The sequence below is a fragment of the Parasteatoda tepidariorum genome, chromosome 3, assembly GCF_982258835.1.
Source record: "Parasteatoda tepidariorum strain Cologne lab strain chromosome 3, Ptep-v5.0, whole genome shotgun sequence".
Taxonomy (NCBI): domain Eukaryota; kingdom Metazoa; phylum Arthropoda; class Arachnida; order Araneae; family Theridiidae; genus Parasteatoda; species Parasteatoda tepidariorum.
The window spans coordinates 15108830-15130589 of record NC_141757.1 but is presented as its reverse complement, the minus strand read 5'-3'; the positions used below and the strand labels follow the sequence as shown (position 1 = coordinate 15130589).

Here is a 21760-nt window from a genome sequence, read left to right as displayed (position 1 = left end):
GAGATTATACTTAAGAAGAAATAAAATAGAATTTCAATTAAGAAAAACGTATTAATGTTTAGAATAATTATTTATTCTTACACTGAGAAAAAAAAACTATGGCTAAAACTACCGAAATATGGTAAAATTTGCCGTTTCTTTTGCCTTTCCGAACACCAAAAAGGTCATATTTTTACTAAAGAGTTCTCTTAATAATTTTGATAAAATTAACAATAAAATATTTTTTTTTTAATATGAGATAAAATTTAATAAGTGTAGTGAAATTCGGTAATTTTTATCATGATACCTTAGAGCAAGACATAAAAATCATTTATATTTGCTTTTAAGCTTTCTATTTTTAAATAAATAAGTGCTAATAAAAATTATGAGTTTGAAAACTAAAATTTCTGGTAAACCATTACCATATAAACGGAAATATTACCAAAAGAATGGTATAAATACCGTTATATTAATATCAATTATCAAAATTATTGATTTTTCTTTACTAGAAATGTCTCTAACAGTACTACAATTTTACCAGAATTTTTTCTCCGTGAAATTTTATTACATTCAAGCCCATTTATTACTAGTCCAAATTTAATTAGATCCTGGTTAACGGGGAAATTTTCAATACATGGTTGATTTAATTCTTAAATGGCTACATAAAATCCGATGCCCATGTGCGATTGTCTTCATTACGTATAGAGAAGGTTCTTCATTATAGAGTCAAAGCTGGTTATATGGTATTAGTTTGTTATCAATTTGAACATGCAGTACCCTATGCATTTTTGTGCGATGTTTTACTTTTTCTTTGATCTCGTTCCAGGGGGGGGGGGGAGTTTTGAACACAAAAAGTTGACCCTTTTTTGGCTAGCTAGAATACTTCCTTTTCAACTAGAACTCTGGTTTTTGATGGCAATACGAATTTGAATCGTTTTTGACCTCCACTAACAAAATTCACAGTCCTTTTACAGTACAAATTTTTTGTGGTGAATGAAGATTTTACCTTTTGTCGATTTGACGATGCAAGTTTTTGTCTTTTTCTCAATCTTATAAGCATAATTTACTGCTAAAAATAAAATGTTCTTATCGTTTGTGAGAATTACGGGCATCTTCCGACTAGACCAACTAACAAAATAGATATAAAATTAAAATGAAAAAAAGTAATTTAAAAATTGAAATTTAATTTTTCTTTTAATTTTTTTTTTTAAGGAAACAAAAAGGGAATTTTTTTTTAATATTTTTCGGACGTGAAACAATGAAAGTGATATTATTTTATGACTCTCATCGTTTAGTTACAATACTTTCACTTAATCACTTTCATATTTAGTGAAAGTGTATCACTTTCGCTGCGTATTTCTGTCGAAAATATTTTTTGAATGCCATCTACCATTGATTCCTAGTTAGAGATAGGTACTATGTGTGTGTATATATAATAGTGTGTTAAAAAGAGGAAATTCAAGGTTAATAAACTGCATTATTACAATATGGCCATATATCTCTTTTAATATTGATCCATAATATCCAAACCGGGCCACATATTATATTACAGGGTACTAGTGTACCCTACTAGAAGAAATTATTATAGGGCATTTAGTGGACCCACAATGTGGCCCTATAGGTTACTATACATGTATATATATAATAGTGCATTGAATAGCGTTAAAATGAAGAAATTCAAGGTTAATATACTGCATTATTACAATATGGCCATATATCTCCCCTTAATATTGATCCATAATATCCAAACCGGGCCACATATTATATTACAGGGTACTAGTGTACTCTACAAGAAGAAATTATTATAGGGCATTTAGTGGACCCACAATGTGGCCCTATAGGTTACTATACATGTATATATATAATAGTGCATTGAATAGCGTTAAAATGAAGAAATTCAAGGTTAATATACTGCATTATTACAATATGGCCATATATCTCCCCTTAATATTGATCCGTAATATCCAAACCAGGCCACATATTATATTACAGGGTACTAGTGTACCCTACAAGAAGAAATTATTATAGGGCATTTAGTGAACCCACAATGTGGCCCTATAGGTTACTATACATGTATATATATAATAGTGCATTGAATAGCGTTAAAATGAAGAAATTCAAGGTTAATATACTGCATTATTACAATATGGCCATATATCTCCCCTTAATATTGATCCATAATATCCAAACCGGGCCACATATTATATTACAGGGTACTAGTGTACTCTACAAGAAGAAATTATTATAGGGCATTTAGTGAACCCACAATGTGGCCCTATAGGTTACTATACATGTATATATATAATAGTGCATTGAATAGCGTTAAAATGAAGAAATTCAAGGTTAATATACTGCATTATTACAATATGGCCATATATCTCCCCTTAATATTGATCCGTAATATCCAAACCAGGCCACATATTATATTACAGGGTACTAGTGTACCCTACAAGAAGAAATTATTATAGGGCATTTAGTGAACCCACAATGTGGCCCTATAGGTTACTATACATGTATATATATAATAGTGCATTGAATAGCGTTAAAATGAAGAAATTCAAGGTTAATATACTGCATTATTACAATATGGCCATATATCTCCCCTTAATATTGATCCATAATATCCAAACCGGGCCACATATTATATTACAGGGTACTAGTGTACTCTACAAGAAGAAATTATTATAGGGCATTTAGTGAACCCACAATGTGGCCCTATAGGTATAGGATACATGTATATATATAATAGTGCATTGAATAGCGTTAAAATGAAGAAATTCAAGGTTAATATACTGCATTATTACAATATGGCCATATATCTCCCCTTAATATTGATCCATAATATCCAAACCGGGCCACATATTATATTACAGGGTACTAGTGTACCCTACAAGAAGAAATTATTATAGGGCATTTAGTGAACCCACAATGTGGCCCTATAGGTTACTATACATGTATATATATAATAGTGCATTGAATAGCGTTAAAATGAAGAAATTCAAGGTTAATATACTGCATTATTACAATATGGCCATATATCTCCCCTTAATATTGATCCATAATATCCAAACCGGGCCACATATTATATTACAGGGTACTAGTGTACTCTACAAGAAGAAATTATTATAGGGCATTTAGTGAACCCACAATGTGGCCCTATAGGTTACTATACATGTATATATATAATAGTGCATTGAATAGCGTTAAAATAAAGAAATTCAAGGTTAATATACTGCATTATTACAATATGGCCATATATCTCCCCTTAATATTGATCCGTAATATCCAAACCAGGCCACATATTATATTACAGGGTACTAGTGTACCCTACAAGAAGAAATTATTATAGGGCATTTAGTGAAGCCACAATGTGGCCCTATAGGTTACTATACATGTATATATATATAATAGTGCATTGAATAGCGTTAAAATGAAGAAATTCAAGGTTAATATACTGCATTATTACAATATGGCCATATATCTCCCCTTAATATTGATCCATAATATCCAAACCGGGCCACATATTATATTACAGGGTACTAGTGTACTCTACAAGAAGAAATTATTATAGGGCATTTAGTGAACCCACAATGTGGCCCTATAGGTATAGGATACATGTATATATATAATAGTGCATTGAATAGCGTTAAAATGAAGAAATTCAAGGTTAATATACTGCATTATTACAATATGGCCATATATCTCCCCTTAATATTGATCCATAATATCCAAACCGGGCCACATATTATATTACAGGGTACTAGTGTACCCTACAAGAAGAAATTATTATAGGGCATTTAGTGAACCCACAATGTGGCCCTATAGGTTACTATACATGTATATATATAATAGTGCATTGAATAGCGTTAAAATGAAGAAATTCAAGGTTAATATACTGCATTATTACAATATGGCCATATATCTCCCCTTAATATTGATCCATAATATCCAAACCGGGCCACATATTATATTACAGGGTACTAGTGTACTCTACAAGAAGAAATTATTATAGGGCATTTAGTGAACCCACAATGTGGCCCTATAGGTTACTATACATGTATATATATAATAGTGCATTGAATAGCGTTAAAATAAAGAAATTCAAGGTTAATATACTGCATTATTACAATATGGCCATATATCTCCCCTTAATATTGATCCGTAATATCCAAACCAGGCCACATATTATATTACAGGGTACTAGTGTACCCTACAAGAAGAAATTATTATAGGGCATTTAGTGAAGCCACAATGTGGCCCTATAGGTTACTATACATGTATATATATATAATAGTGCATTGAATAGCGTTAAAATGAAGAAATTCAAGGTTAATATACTGCATTATTACAATATGGCCATATATCTCCCCTTAATATTGATCCATAATATCCAAACCGGGCCACATATTATATTACAGGGTACTAGTGTACTCTACAAGAAGAAATTATTATAGGGCATTTAGTGAACCCACAATGTGGCCCTATAGGTTACTATACATGTATATATATATAATAGTGCATTGAATAGCGTTAAAATGAAGAAATTCAAGGTTAATATACTGCATTATTACAATATGGCCATATATCTCCCCTTAATATTGATCCATAATATCCAAACCGGGCCACATATTATATTACAGGGTACTAGTGTACTCTACAAGAAGAAATTATTATAGGGCATTTAGTGAACCCACAATGTGGCCCTATAGGTTACTATACATGTATATATATAATAGTGCATTGAATAGCGTTAAAATGAAGAAATTCAAGGTTAATATACTGCATTATTACAATATGGCCATATATCTCCCCTTAATATTGATCCATAATATCCAAACCGGGCCACATATTATATTACAGGGTACTAGTGTACTCTACAAGAAGAAATTATTATAGGGCATTTAGTGAACCCACAATGTGGCCCTATAGGTTACTATACATGTATATATATAATAGTGCATTGAATAGCGTTAAAATGAAGAAATTCAAGGTTAATATACTGCATTATTACAATATGGCCATATATCTCCCCTTAATATTGATCCATAATATCCAAACCGGGCCACATATTATATTACAGGGTACTAGTGTACCCTACTAGAAGAAATTATTATAGGGCATTTAGTGGACCCACAATGTGGCCCTATAGTTTACTACGCATGTATTTATATATAATAGTGTGTTGAATAGCGTTAAAATGAGGAAGCTAAATATACCGTATTCCTATTGGCTGAGGGTAAAAAAAATATAGGGCAAAACAATTATTTTCTCATTTTTAGTCCGATTAAAAAGTCTTTTTTAAACTTTTTTTAAAAATTTTATTTCATGTTTGTTCAGATATCAAATCATTAAAGCTCAAGAACCTAGTTCTAGTTACAATCATGTATTCAGTTTATACATCATTATTTCATTTATAAAGAAGGATAATTACTCTTTAAATGAGTTTTTTCGTTTTCACTTTTTTACTTTGCTTTTTCTCCCCATTTTAATTAAAGATAGCAGAGCTTTCCCTTTTCCTTTAAAAATAAAATATTTCTTGAACTAATTACAGATTTAAATACGCTTTTTTTTCTCACATTCAATGCGTTAGTTTTATCCTTTTACAGTTAGCAGTTCATTTTTAGTTATCATTTTATTAGCATAATAAATCTTTTAATTAAGTTTTAATTAGTATTCTAACCTACTAAATGGCATTTACTTTCACCTTTTGTTCTAACATGTTATCTTGAATGAAATGTTGACAAAAAGAAATGTAGATGTAAGTTGCCACACTGAAAATATTTACTTAATTTTCTTTTATTTTTCCTCAGAGGTTTTGTATGTTATTTTTTTAGACCAAATTAATTAGTATTTTTTATGTTAATTTGCCTTATTTACTGGGCATTTCGAGAAATGTGGAATATTTTTCTATTCATTAGTAATGTAATTGTAAGATTAAAAAAAAAATCTGAATAAGGAGGTGTGAATTTCATCCTTACTTGCGTTGCACAATTTAGATTCGGACTTAACGGTCAAGCCTAAGAACTTCTCTTTTAAAATGTAAAAAGATTAACTTTCGCAAAGCAACGATTAAAAATAACACATTTTGAAAAGAATCGACTAAAAATAACAGATTTTGAAAAGAATCGACTAAAAATAACACATTTTGAAAAGAATCGGCTAAAATAACAGATTTTGAAAAGAATCTAGTAAAAATAACAAATTTTAAAAAGAATCGGCTAAAATAACAGATTTTGAGAAGAATCGACTGAAAAAAAACACATTTTGAGAAGAATCGACTAAAAATAACAGATTTTGAAAAGAATCAACTAAAAATAGCACATTTTGAAAAGCAGGTTGTAAAAGGGACAGAATTTACCAAGTATTTATTAAAAAGAATATATTTCGAAAATGACGATTAAAAAGTACAAATAAAAGTACAAAAGTATAGACACGAGGCAAACAAAATTTAATGATTTTGTAAATAAAATAGAAAATGAAAAATAACAAACGAAAATAAAAGGATTTACTGATTAAAAGTATACAAATAGATTGCATTTAAACATTTCTGTTCATTTTGCAAAATAAAAATAAATGTCACTTAGTGTCTCGATAAAGTTACTTAGCAAAACATGTTTTGAGAAGTGACTACGTGAACTTTTCAAAACATGTTTGGTAATGCCTAAATAAAAGCTCTAGGGCATAATAGCGATCATACTTCACATACAAATTGTTTATTATCAAATAACGATACAATGATGATACGCTTTCCGTTTTAATATTATTGCTCTTACGTGATCTGAATTATTCAATAAGTGTAAAATAAAAAAAAATTAAAAAAATATTTTTAGGACTAAGGAATTTTTATGCAACCGTTTTTTTTTTCTTCTTCTGACTCATTCTTGGCAGGTAAAACAAGGCTTTCTCAATTTAATACAATTTTTGGTAGCCTCTTTTTTAGTGAGTGAACACTGTAAAAAAAATGTGTGAAAATAACTCAGAAACAAATGATAGTTGAATTTGAAAACCAATGCATTCAAAACTGAAACACCATATAGGTATTCATTTTTGACAAGATGTGGAGGGGGAAATATTGCCAGCAGGATTCGAACCAAGGACGTCCTGGTTCGTAATAGAATGCTCTGACCATCACAGTTGTAAACCCCAGTCCAGGGAAAGTTAGGAAGCTTTACATAAAGGCTAACGCAGTGACACACCATGACGTACAGTATTCAAATAAAAAAGACCACCCAAAATAACTTTTGATCTAATGATCAGATTTTCACGTTCTAGGATTTAATCTTTATGGCTCATAGATCTCAAATATGCTAATTAATAAGTGCAGACGATATTTTAAGAAATCGGACATAAGGACGTACTTTCTCTAGATAAACATACCTTCTTTTCGACGGATTAGGATTACTGTCTACCAAATTATAGAGGATCCGAATTCTCGGGGGTACAAATCTTGGACCCTTTAATTTTAATTTTATTTTATGCGTACTTCGCCATGTTTCACGAACTTATCCAAGCGAATTGAAAACTTCATGCACACAATTATAAAATTCGTTTCTCCAAAGATGATTCCAATAAAAAAATAACTTTAAGTAGATAATTATTATTTGTTTTATATTTTTAATAATAATCGAAAATATTTTGGATTGCAAGGTATGCATTTTTTTACATCATTTAAAGAAATAAAATTGTACATGGCAAAATGTAAAACTTGTGCGAAATCAATCGAATTCCGAACTCCAATTAATAGTATAAATAATATTGGGGGTAGCAGCAATCTAGGAAATATGGTGCCAATAGTTTGGTCAGGAGAGCTGTCTTAAGTTTGGAATAAATTTTTCACATATTTCGTCTTAGTTCGAGAACTTTTCAAGGTAATTGGAACGTTTTTGCACTCAATTATAAAAATCGATTATTCAAAGATAATTTCTTGCAGAAAGTATTTTTTAGTCATCATTATTTATAAATTTTTATTGTTTTTATTTAATAATAGTTGAAAAATTTGAAATTGGTATAGGGTATACAATTTTTTCACCATTTTAAAGAATGTAATTTTACGTGGCAAAATACAAAACTTGAGCAAAATCGGTCAAGTAGTTCCTTAGAAATCGAATTTTGAAAATACGAATTTTTTAAAATTCGATTTCTCGAAAGCTGTATCTTTTCAAGGAGCCCAAAGTTATTAAAAGTTAATTTTACTTTTTGCGTATTTCGTTGTATCTAGAGAACTTTTTTAAGGGAATTGAGAACGTTTTACACGCAATTATAAAACTCGTTTAGTCAAAAATAATTCCATGCACAAAATAACTTAGTAAATATTTGTTATTTTTTTAAAATTTTATTTAAGAATAGTAAAAAAAAAAATTTATTGTAAGGTGCAAAATTTTTTGCATCATTTTAAAGAATGTAAATTTATGCGACAAAATACAAAATTTGAGCAAAATCGGTCAAAAAGTTCCTGAGAAATTTAATTTCAAAATAGTCAAATACTTAAAATTCGATTTCCCATGAACTATTCGACTAATTTTGTTCAAATTTTGCATTTTGCCAAGTAAAATTACATTCTTTAAAACGATGCAAAAAATTGTATACCTTACTATTCAATTTTTTTTACCATTTTAAATAAAATAACAGAAAAATAATAAAAAAATTACTAAAAGTTATTTTTTGCATGGAAATCTTTGGATAAACAAATTTTATAATAGTGTGTAAAAATGTTCAATTCGCTTTAAAATTTCTCGAGATATAGCGAAATACGCAAAATGTAAAATTAACATTAAGGGGAACAAACTTTAGAGCTCTCTCTTGACCTAACTACTGGGACCATATTTCTCCCACTATATTTTGCTACCCACTGAATTTTGCTACCCACTATATTTTGCGGATCAGAAATCTGAATCCGTCGAAGCAAAAGTACGTTTATTTAGAGAAAGTACGTTTTCGTGCACGATTTCGTACCTTAAAATATCACCTGCACTAATTAATTAGTATATTTGAGGTCCCCCCTCTCGAGCCATTAAGATTGAGTCTTAGAACGTGAAAATCCGATCATTAGATCAAAAGTTTTTTACTTGTGATGAAAGTGAAAGTATGAAAAAGAGGCATTTGATTTATAAAATAAGGATGTATTGTCATTTATGATGGTTATATATATATGTTACCGTTAAAGTATATAATGCAGTTATTTCATAGAATACCTAGTTATTCCATGAAATAACTGATCGTGTCGGTTAAAGTGTGTAATATGTTATTAATTTGACACTTTAACTAGTTATTCTATGAAATAACTAGGTATTCTATAAATTAACTAATGAGAGACAGTTAAAGTGTAAAATAAACAATTTATCTAAAATGAAATAACTAGGTATTCTATAAATAAACTAATGAGAGACAATTAAAATGAAAAAGAAGCAATTTATCTAATTTATGCAGCGTATAAATGGTATTTATGGAAGCGTACCATGAAATCATTTGTTACGACAAGGATTACTAAAATGACACTTGGAATTACAAAGAACATTATTTCTAAAAAAAAAAACATTTTTTGTTGACACACTGGGTTTTACACGAACATTTTTTAAATCCCTGACCAGTACCTAAACTTTGAGCTGTAGCAACCGACCGGAGCGATATTTCTACATCCGGTACTTCTTCGATTTGAATTAATTTTTGTTCGCAGACTCTGAACTGGGATCGGGAATATAATTGTTTTATGCGGCCGCTTTTTGTGCCCAATTGGAAAAATCCTTCTTCGGTTATTTTATGATAGCTAAAATAGATTTGGCATCACCTTTACCTCTGTCAACATCAGGCACTGGGATACGGACAACCCCACAGAGGCTTCAGAATGAGATTTATCCGACATTAATTTCATCTTTTTCGCTTGAATTTCTAAACATTTTTTAGACTTTAGTGCGAGATATATGATATGAGACTCGTGCGAGATATATGATATAGATTATTTTACACTTTAACGGGCTGCAGATCGTTTACTTTGAAATATCTAGTTAAACCATGAAATACAAGAGAGTTTTACACTTTAACGGACACGATCAGTTATTTCATGGAATAACTAGGTATTCTATAAAATAACGGATTTCATACTTTAACGGTAATATATATATTCTTTAAGAATAGACTAAGAATTTACCAAAATAGGTATGTAGAACAAAATATTTTCCAATTTATTTTTATGATTTATTTAACGACTAATTATTACCTATTTTTCTTTCTTTTACAAAAAAAATAACGAACAAATGAAGTATTAACCATTATTTCTAATAATTTATTCATATTTATTTGCTTCCCTTAAACTACTATAACTGGAAGAACAAATATAGAAAACAACTTTTCTAACAACTTTCAAAACTAATTTTACGTTTAATGATTACGTTCCAAATATTGTGAAAAAAATTCTTTTTATTTATAAATAGTTATAAACAGTCACCACATGTATAAAGCATTTTTTGCACAATAATCATTCCTTTTGAATTCTTACAAAAATTAATTTTAGAACTCAGTTTGTCCAGATTTAAACATTCATCACTTCCGTCTTTGCTTAATCTTTTAACCTATTGTAACTTCTATGACCACTTAAAAAGCATAATTTTTCTGCGAAAAAACCGCCTCACAGTCTTAAGACTCATTCAAATTTGTTCTATTGCGTTTTATTTTTTCACGGAAGTTTGCGCGTGCAACTAACCTCCATCCATTATTCAAGTCACGCTCTTCACCTTTTAGATGTTGCCACCCGGAGTGAAAAAAGATCGTTTTGTTTAATTTTTTTTTTCTTCTTCTCTCTTTCCATTCTGTGTGAGTCGTTATTACGAAAAAAAAAATCGTCTGTTTGAAAAACGAGTAGGGTAAAAGTGTTTTGGTAAAGAAGCATTATGAACTTTCATTTTGAAAGGATTTTTTTTCTTCTTTTTTTATTCGCATCCTTTTTTTGACAGCCTTTACAAAAGCTTGAGAAATCAAGAGTGACGACTGATCATTTACATCATTAACTTTGAATATAAATAGGAACAAAGGGTGGTTAAAGCGTGAAGCATGGCAACATTTCAGGATCCTTTGTAGTTTTACATTTTTATTGAATTGTCTTCTGGTGTTTACAATATGTTGCTGCTGTTGAAGAATTATCTCAGTTAATTACTTTTTCGCTGTCATGCAAATGACTTGTTAAACAATTCAAACGCTTGCACTGTGACGTGTAAATTGGGATTAATGAACTTAGGTGGCATTTTGTAACACAGATATACAAAGAAGCAGAAACCATTTAATGTACTTAATAAGCAAATGTATTCCTATTTATAGCGAATAGAATGTGAAAGGGGGATACCTATATGAATGGGGTGTTTAACTTTTGAACCAAAATTCAATCCATTTCTACACGAACTAACTTTTTTTCTCAAAAACTTTGTTTACTTTTAAGAAGAGACAGAGTGCGTAGCGTTTTTAAAAAGTGCTTAAAGGTGCTTATTTTCGAATTTCGGTTTTTAAAAGCCCTTTAAGTTGCTTTTTTCATTGGGTGTTTTTAAAAAGTGCTTAATTGTCCCTTTTTCAAAATGCTATTTGTTTTTTACCATGTTGATTTTCACTACGAATTATGCAAATAGACACAGTTTACATTGTTCTATTCAACGTTTTCACAATTAGTTTAACTCCAACTATTTCGGCGTATTGTCAGTCCGTAGCGTATGAAAACTCCATTTGTTTTACATGATTCAAAACTTCATGATCTTTGACAATTGTCAAAAACAATGCCAATTTTTTTTTTTTTGACACGATGGTTAAAACAAGGTGAAATCGTCAATTGTCAAAAGCTTTCCAACCCTGCCTAATTATGATTTTTTTTAAAGTGCTTAAAGATATTTTTTGAGCGCTTGAAAAGTGCTTAAAAGGTGTTTATTTTCTGTTGAATAACATGGCTACGCTTCCTGGAATGGAGTGTTTAACTTTTGTACCAAAATTCAATCCACTTCTACGCGAACTAGATTTTTTTCTCAAAGTTTTTGTTTACTTTTAAGAAGAGATTTAAGGGGATACTAGACATTCGTAAAAAGAAAGATTTACTCTTTGCTAAATAACAGGCGACAAACCGTGTTTAAATCAGTATTCTTACCGTTTCTGAGTTTTTCTTACCGAGTTATAAGATAATTAATTTGCAAATGTCCATTTATTAATATGTAAGTTCTCGTTGATAAAAATCGCTTTTTCTTGTAACGTAATCACCGCAACGAATTACGCCCATGAAGAATTGTCACCCCGACGCACCGTGACACCATCAAGAACAAATGCATCCTTTCATCGTTATTGACTAACATTAATTATGAATATTTACAAACACCTTTTTTTATAGTTTTATACTTTTCCTAAAAGAAAATAAAAAAATCATTATCGCTAAGAATTCCAATATATCTGGTATTTTTCAGTTTCTCACAGAAATATACTAACAAGAAATACACGTATACAAAATTCCTAGTCTAACGAAACCAGGCTTAAATTAAAGGCCATAATCGGAAATATAGGAAGGGGTAACAATCTGTCCCGCTTGCTCCGCCCCCTGGGTCAAAATGTCACCCTTCAAATTTTTACTTATTATTAATAAAAAAATATACAGAATGGCCGAATAGTTAAGGTATCCTTCATATGCACAGTTTTTTTTTTTTTTTTTTTTAGAAATATAGAATAAATGAATAGGAAAATACTATATTGTTTTTTGCTGCTGCGAAATATTTGACGTCGCCTTATTTGATCATCTGCGATTGAACAAATACATTTATTACATATTGATATTTTACTGAAAAATATATAAAGTTGAGAAGCCGTGGCTCGGTGGTCTAGGGGTATGATTCTCGCTTTGGGTGCGAGAGATCCCGGGTTCAAATCCCGGCCGGGCCCGTCTGCTTTTTCTCTCTACGAATAATTTTTTAAGTTACTTATTATTACTGAATATTAATTAGCGGGAACTAATCATTCTAAATTTTAGCTAAACAGGCACCACGAGTTATCTCAACTGAGACTTACTCAAAATATATCAATACTTTCAAACTTGAAGGGATTAATCTATTCTGTTTAAAATGGGCTCGATGGCCCGGGATTCCAACAGTACTTTTTCTAAATTTTTACTTTTTTTTTCACGTTTATTTTACGTTTATTTCGTTTTTGCATAAAGCATATACTTTATTACTATTGTATTTTGGATTTTCTAGATTGAGTTTGGCGTAGTATTCATATCATTGGCGTGGCATTCATATCATACAATTTTTTTTACATTTGTATTAGGAAGGGGTAACAATCTATCCCTCCTAAGCCCCCCTGAGTCAAATTGTAACCCTTCAAAGTTTTAGTTAATATTAATAAAAACAATATACAAGAAGAGTATTGGCCAAATGGTTTCGTAGCTGAGATAGCCAGTCTATAAAAGAACTATTCAAGAATTGTGTTAAATTTTTAAAAGAAATATACTTAAATTTGTAAAACTTTCATAAGAGAAAGCATTATAAAGCAAAATGAAAATGTTAAAAGAAATGCATCGCAAACTTGCTCAATCGAACTAAAAACTTATGCTACTAATTTTGAAAAAAAATTATATATTGTAAGTACTGCCAAATTGATTGCAATTTAAATGTAAATTGCGTCAATCGATATGAAAACTACTGAGGATCAATTGATATGATCTTTTTACCAATTCGATTGCGTACTTCACACTCACTTTAACCTAAAGTGACCACACGTCCCGATTTTGGCGGGACAGTCCCGCTTTTTGGTGGACTGTCCCGCGTCCCGCCGATTTTTAAAAATGTCCCGCATTTTAGAAAATATCTGCATTTCTTATTTTAAATGTACTGTAAAAATATATTCCTATTATATATTAAGTATTATGGAGAATATAAAGAAATAAAAAATACATAAAAAACACATAAAATGCGTGCAGAGTAAACTAAATTAGGCAATGTACCAAGTTAGATTTACTCGGTGGTGTGGGATCATTGTCTTTACGTCTCGGCTTAATTCAGATAAGTGCGGACTGCCGTTAGACAGAGCGGTTTGTTGTTTTCAATTTGACGTTAGGTTTGACCTCATTATTTGATTGACAAAGGTAGAGCAATAGTCGCCACAAAGTAACGGTCAATAAGGTAAAATTTAATGCTCTTTTTTAGCCTTTGTAGTAAATTTTTTTTATTTATTTCTAGTATTTACCCACAAAATAAAAGATGAGTAAAAAAAGAGGATGCAAATTTAATGAAGAGCTAAGCAGAGAATTTCCATTTATTTAAAGTACCAAAATAGACTATATGGTACGGTGTGATAAACTTAATGCTGAATTTTCGGTCTCACATGGTGGAAAAAACGATATTATTATACATTTGGCGACAAAGCGGCACAAAAGATTTTTTAAAAATGCCGCTTCCTCATCTAAAATGGAACAGTTTTTTCGCAGTGCTAGCTTTAGCAACACAGAAAAACAGCTAGCATTAGCGGAAGGGCTATTTGCTTTCCGCACCATAAATCACAATCAAAGTTTCAGATCAATGGATTGTACGTCGCAAGTGATCAAAACATTAAACGACAAAAATTTGCATGCTCAAGGACAAAAACCGAACTAATTATTAGTAATGTTTGTTCACCATATTCGTTTTCACAATTGCAGAAAGAATTAGAAAAATGCGCATTTATATCCATATATGCGCATTTATATTCATTCCAACCACAAAGATTTAAAATTATTTTCCACAGGTGTTAGATTTTTGATCCAGAAACAGGAATTAAAATTAGAATATTAGATTTTGTTTCATTGCCTGATGAAACTTCACAAATAATTTTCGATTGAATAAGTACTATTTTAAAAAAGAATAATTTAAACAATAAAATTATTGCCCATTGTGCGGATAACACTAACGTAAATTTTGGTGGAAAAGCTAGAAGAGGCATCAATAACGTTTTTACGAAACTTGACGAACATTTGAAGCAAAAAAATATTGGAGTAGGTTGTGCACATTCTATTCTATACCTATACTATTCAAACAGCATCTGACTTACTTCCAGTTGATGTTGAAAATATTATTGCAAACATTTATTCGTATTTTTATATATATATTGTGCGTGTTGAAAGTTTGACTAAATTGTAATTCTCATTTCCTCCCATTTGTCCCGCTTTGCCTCAATAATAATGTGGTCACTTTACTTTAACCTTACCTTTATATCTTTTAGTGAATTGCATCGATTTATTAATAAAACTCATAAATATTAAATTACAATGAGAAATAAACACGGTTAAAACAAATTTGTGATTCCAGTTTTTAGTACTTGTATGTTTGTGGTTGTTTAAGAAATTTAAATTGCATTTTCTTCAAAAGGTATTTGTAGTTTTATCATAATTAAATTTTAAAGTATCTTTTTATTTTCTTGAAATGAAAACAAAATTCGCCTTTTTTAGGTGAAGAGAAAAGTGAGAAATCAATCCCGTTCGAGGGAAAGAAAAAGCATTTTGAAGTGGGGTAACTTCGTTAGTATATCTGGGAAATGAATAATATTTTTCTTCATACAGTACATACAGTACTTCATACAGTTCTTCATAGTAAATAACACCGGTGCACACATTCAAGGAAAAAATAACATTAAGTGTTACAATAAAAAATATTATTTAATTTATGCGTTATTTTATTTCACTTTTTAAAGAATATTAACTAATTAAACTTTGAATAGAATTATTGTATGAGTTCTTTTCTCGTATTACAGATTAATTTCTCCTAATAGTGGTAAAAAGAGTACAATAGTTCAATACAGTAATAACGCTTTTATTTATTATTAGTTTAAATTAAAATAAACTGAACGATTATAAATACCCGAACATCTCTTCTCCATAGTGTTTTTGTTTCATATTAAATTTAAAAACTGTTTTGGTAAATCTATAATAAGGTTCAATCATAAATGATATGAAAGAGTGATATGGCTAAGTTTATGTACGCTACAGCGCTTAGTGAATAATATTGACTGCGTTATGCTATTGTTAGATTTACGTTTCAAGAATTTTAAGGGACAACAGTACCCTTAAGAAATTTAAGGGGCATTGGCCCTGAACAGCGAATTTTTTTATTAAAGTAAAAGTCGAGCAAATAATTTTTTGTTGATTTACATGCACACTTTATTTACAATCCATTATTAATTTTAAAAATTAATTAATGTTACTCAGATTTTTCAAAAATTAAAAAAATCACAAATTTTGAATTTTCAAGATTTTTTTTAAAACTTTGTTATCTTTTTTACAAAGAAAACTGTTTATGATTGGTCTTTATGATTAGAATGATCACTGCTTGAAATCTATGCATTCATTTTGCTTATATCAATTATTCATGATTAGTTATGTAAAGAGTTGAAGACAAATTTTGAAAATATAGAACGTGAAAATTACGTTATATTTCTGTAAAAATTTAAATTAATTTTTAAACTCTTATTTTAAGAACAGTTTTATTAAATATATCAAACAAAATGTGATAAAAAACATAGCTTTAATTTTGTTTTGCAACATAAAAACATTATTTACACCAAAAACATGTGAACACACACAAAAAAAATTAATCGCTTAATTTTGCTTCAATTAGACCATTCAGTTAAATCAATTCGTTGAGATATTGCCTGGAAAATTCCTGTATTTACACCTGAAATCACTTATAAGTTTATAAATAATTCAGGAAGAAAGTTGATTATTTTTCATTGTTTGGTATTGTGCGAAATTTTAATATAAGCTACAATTTTTTCTTCTTCGATATTTTAGTCAATTTTTGCGACATGTCATCCTTTAATACTGTTTAGTTTTGGGTAATGTATCCTTAATATACACTGTTGTTTCTTAGAAGAATAGGATAAATGAATGGGAAAAGATTATTTTGTTTTTCGTTACTACGAAATATTTGACGTTGTCTTATTTGATCATCTGTGATTAAACAAATATATTTATTACTTACTGATATTTCACTGATAAATATATAAAGATGAGAGGCCGTGGCTCGGTGGTCTAGGGGTATGATTCTCGCTTTGGGTGCGAGAGGTCCCGGGTTCAAATCCCGGCCGGGCCCGTTTATTTTTTTCTTTCTACCATTAATTTTTACAGCTATATATTATAACAGAATATTATTTAGAGGGAATTAATCATTCTCAATCTTAGCTAAACGGGCAACACGAGTTAATATCTCGGCTGAGACTCACTCGAAATATATCAATACTTTCAAACTTGAAGGGATTAATCTATTCTTTTTAAAATGGGCTCGATGGCCAGGGGTTCCAACAGTCAAGAATAAGACTTCAGCTAGACACACGGGATCGAACTCACGACCTCTTGGACACGAGCCCAACACCCTATCGCGGTTTTCTTAATTGCATGATATGATTGTATGATAACTTGTTTTTTATAAGAATTCATTTGAAAGAGCTCAATAATTATTTTTTATTTTTTGGTGCCATGGATCAAAAGGAAAATAGTGAAAATGTTATGAACTGAATGAATTTGCTGATTAACTTAATATTTGGTGCAGTTCAAGGTCTTAGTGTATTCTTTATCTTTTACGGTAACCTAGTATTAAGAATCTGTAATAAATGTTCAATAATTTAACAAAAATAGTTTTCCTTAGTGTAAATGTTTTTTTACAAGTAGATAAGTTAGTAGATAAGCTATAATTGATTAGAATAGAATAAATAATTAGTGGTTGGCTTTTTTATAACAGAATGATTACTGAGAAGTGTGATGAAAATCATTACCGGTGATAGATTTTTCTAATTTATACTCGGATCATATTCTTGACTTTGTTAATGAGTTGCTAAAAATATGAATTTTTATATCAACAAGGAGCTTCGTATTCTTCCCTCTTTTATTATTTTTTTATTTTTGGCTAAACTATTTTTGTAAATGAATGTATTCTGTGTAAAATAAGCTAGTCTGAAGAATTTTAAAAAATGGCGGATAAAAAGACGTTAAATTTAGACCTGTGACGTAAGCGTAATGTGGCAACATCTCATGAATTGTGTAAAAAGAGTTAAAACATTAGGGGTAGAGTGTTGCATTCCAATGAGGTGTCCGCGTTCGAATCCCAGAGATGACAGGTTGATACTTATTCCACTCCCGAATCGTACCTGTCATAGTGCTGACATAAAATATTCCAGATTCCAACCAAGGGATTCCAACCCATGATCCAGAGTGATGGGTGGAGCATCTAGAGTGATGTGTGGATTATGGGTTGGAATTCCTTTACCATCAGGCTAACCGTCTGAGGTTTTCGTTGTTTTTCTCTCCATTTTACGCAAATGAGGTTTGGATCCATCAAAAATTCCTCCAGGATGGCTAGTTTGTCCCAATACTTGATCCAGAAGTTCTCTTGCCTTCTGGGTCGGGTTAAAAATTGCAAGGCTACGGAGTTGAACATTGATAGTCGTAAACTCAGAATTCTGTTCATGGTCGGTTATAAAATAAAAAGAAAAATATATCATTTGTTTTTCCAAAATTAAAAATCATATACATTTTCTAACAGTTTTAACTAATTAACAATGAAAAGTTTTAATAAATTTTGTAACAATTTCTGTTCAGCCGTAGATGAATTATCTAACAATAACTTGTTAGGAGAAATCTTTTTTTATTTGTTGTTTGTTGATCTGTAACGCATGCTTTGAAACTCTTGCTAACTAGAATATTTTGTCTGCTTGTCAGTGGGATTAGCGATTTCGTATAACGTGTTTACCTAAGAATTCAATCGTCGAATTCTTCAAGGTTTTATTTATTTTTAGTACTTTATACTTTAGTATTTTATGCGAGATTCAGGGTGCATAGTTTTCTTTTCCCAACTATTTTGGAAGTTGAAGTATGCTCCAAATCAGTTTTTATTTTAAAGTTTGTAATAGTTTATTTTGGCAATTTAGTTTTATTTCATTATTCGATGGCTCGTGTTCAAGTTAGTATTCCCCAGTTTCTCTAAAGTGGATTAGATATAATCACGAAGATCAATTTCTGCGCAATGCTTGTTAAAAATAATCAATAACAATTTTATTATTTTTTTTGTGATCAATATCGATAAATAAAGTCGGAAGTTGAACGTTATTCGGAAGTCGGATGTGCCAGATGCGAGCGCTATATCTTTTGTGAGCCCTGAATGTTAGGCAATACTTATTCTCTAAAGATTAAATAATGTTTTTTTTATACTATTATATTTTCATACACAACTATTTAATCCACGGAAACTATGGGTGATAATCTATTACATTATCTTTTATATAAAAAAAACGCATAGTTTAATCTTCTTAAATTGTGTTAAATTAAACAAGTTTAATGGCCAAAAAAAAAGAAAGAAAAAAAGCATTTATGAAATAATCTGATTAGACGTCAACTTGCGCAAGGAAATGAAGTCAACCAGTGAATAACAATAAAGAGTTAGAGGATATCAAATTAAATTTTCCTCGTGAGAAGCTCCCGAACTGAAAGAAAAAAAGAACTAGCGATTAATAAAAAATAAAATTTTTAATAAGAGAACATTCCACTATAATTATTTTTTCGTTAAGTATTTTTCCGACAAGTGATTGAAAAACAAAGGCACAACGTAAATGCTCACGTTATTAGGTTAGAATCATATTAATTACACGTAAAAAAGTTCTTAAAAAATCGCTTTCTGAAATCTTTTTCCAGGATATTCTAAATTAACTCAGCATGCTTCACTAAAAGTGTAGTTTTTCCTACGGGCATTCCATGGGTATGAGGAGTTATAGTGGGTGGGGGGGGGGTAGACAATGAAAAAATTAATCACTTAATTCAATTTCTGTCTTAACCTTTATAGTAATGTTGTTCCAAAGCCTAGATAATTCTTTACGACAAGATGACATCTATAGTTTAAAATTATAGCTTTGCTTCAGTTATAAGACACTAAAACTGTAGCTTTTTTATTTTCCTTGACGAAAGAGTGTCAAAACACCATGTTAAGACCTTTTTTTGGAGGGAAGGTGCGCATGAGATTTTTTTTTTTTTAAATATTACTTACTGTAAAGAATTTTCTTTGTATCTGAATTTCTTATTTTTTAAATAGCCTAATCTTTTTTATATTCTGTATTTGTAAATAGCGTAATTATACTTTTATATTTTGTGTCTATGAATAGCCTAAAAACTAATATATTCTGTGCTTATAAATAGCCAAATCACTTATATATTCTGTGTTTATGAATAACCGAATAACTTATATATTCTGTGTTTATAAACAGATTAATCACTTATATATTCTGTATTTATAAATAGCCGAATCACTTATATATTCTGTATTTTTAAATAGCCTTATCACTTACAAATTCTGTGTTTATAAATAGCTAACTCACTTATATATTCTGTGTTTTTAAATAGAAATAGACGAACTCGTAACGTACAAGAAAAAATAATAGTTGCCAAAAAAATAATAACCTTCTTGATCACATGTTAACCTTGACTGTTACCTATATTTATGCAACCCTTGTTAATTTTTTTCCTATTTTCTAAACTTATCAGCCGATGGCCACATAAACCATCCGCGGGAAAATAGCTTCCCATTGATATTTAAAGGTTAATGAAGTTGGTGAGGAGTATACTTTCCAAGGCCTTATAAAATAAGAGCCGTGCTAGCTTAGGTGACAGAGCACTAGCCTCCCAATAATATGACCAGAATACCAGCGAAATCTGGTCGATACGAATTCTGCAACCTGCTCTCACCAACCACACTGAAACTATTCCCAGTGGTAGATGGATCTTAGTTTAGGGTTTCCTTGATCTCAGGGTAATCGTGGGAGGTTTTCCTCTCCATGTAACGCAAATGCCAGTTAGTTCCATCAAAAAGTGGCTTCACTGAGGCGAATTCCTCTCAATACTTGATCCAAGAATTTCCTAATTGTCTTCTGGGTTAGGTTTAAAATTACAAGGCTACGGAATTGAACCTTAGTAATCGTTAACCAAGAATTGGGTCGGCTGTTCAACGACGGTTAGAAAATAAAATAGAGAGGATTAAAATAAATACTTTGAAAATTTAATTTAGATGGAATCTAGACATGAATACTTTTTCTTGTTTTTTTCGCATGTTTATATATCCACTCAAATCATATTAATATAATTATTTTTGCCTTCAAAAAATCATAGAATTAGAAAAAGGACATGTAACACATACCTAAACTTATTATAATCATATCTAAACATATATAAACGCATATTATAATCTGATTAATAAATTGGTGGTAATGAAATATTCATTCAGAGCATTTAATAGAATTAATTAAATTTGATGAAGTTCACGTTTACTTAAGTTGAATTCATTTAAAAAATGAACTATTACATGCATCATCAATCAATAAGGATTGCGTCCACGATTTTAAGAACTAGAAACTCAATAAATTTACTTTTACTTCGCGTGCCTGACTTGTTGAGATTTCATTAATGTCAGAACATGAAAAACTCATTTCGGATAAATTTTTCTGTTCCCCACATTTGTAAAGAATAGAAAAAAAAATTATTCGACTATTTCGATACTTTTCGCTTTAATATAATCAAGGTAAATTTTCTTTCTGTCACGCAAACTATATTTATTTTAAAAATGGATTTTACAACGCAGAAAATTTTGTTTTAAATCACAAATAATAAAAAAAATTTCAATAGTAACAAAAATATATTAAAAAATATTTTTAATTATAATTAAACTTGCCAGGAGGGTACAGGGTATGGTTTGACACAGCATTCGTTTGACGAGATCATTTTGATTTAGCTCAGGTTCGAATCCCGTTGATGGCAGGTTGAGTC

At 30.1% G+C, this 21760-nt stretch overlaps 1 protein-coding gene and 2 non-coding genes across 3 annotated transcripts in view; all 3 read left to right on the top strand.

Annotated features, from left to right (window-relative positions):
• The window catches only part of dysc (whirlin protein dyschronic), a 396379-nt gene that overhangs the window by 312741 nt on the left and 61878 nt on the right, over window positions 1-21760 (top strand). The gene's annotated exons all lie outside the window — the stretch shown is intronic.
• Window positions 12802-12873, top strand: TRNAP-UGG (transfer RNA proline (anticodon UGG)). Its single transcript has one exon. It is a non-coding gene; the product is annotated as a tRNA-Pro (tRNA).
• On the top strand, window positions 16980-17051 carry TRNAP-UGG (transfer RNA proline (anticodon UGG)). Its single transcript has one exon. It is a non-coding gene; the product is annotated as a tRNA-Pro (tRNA).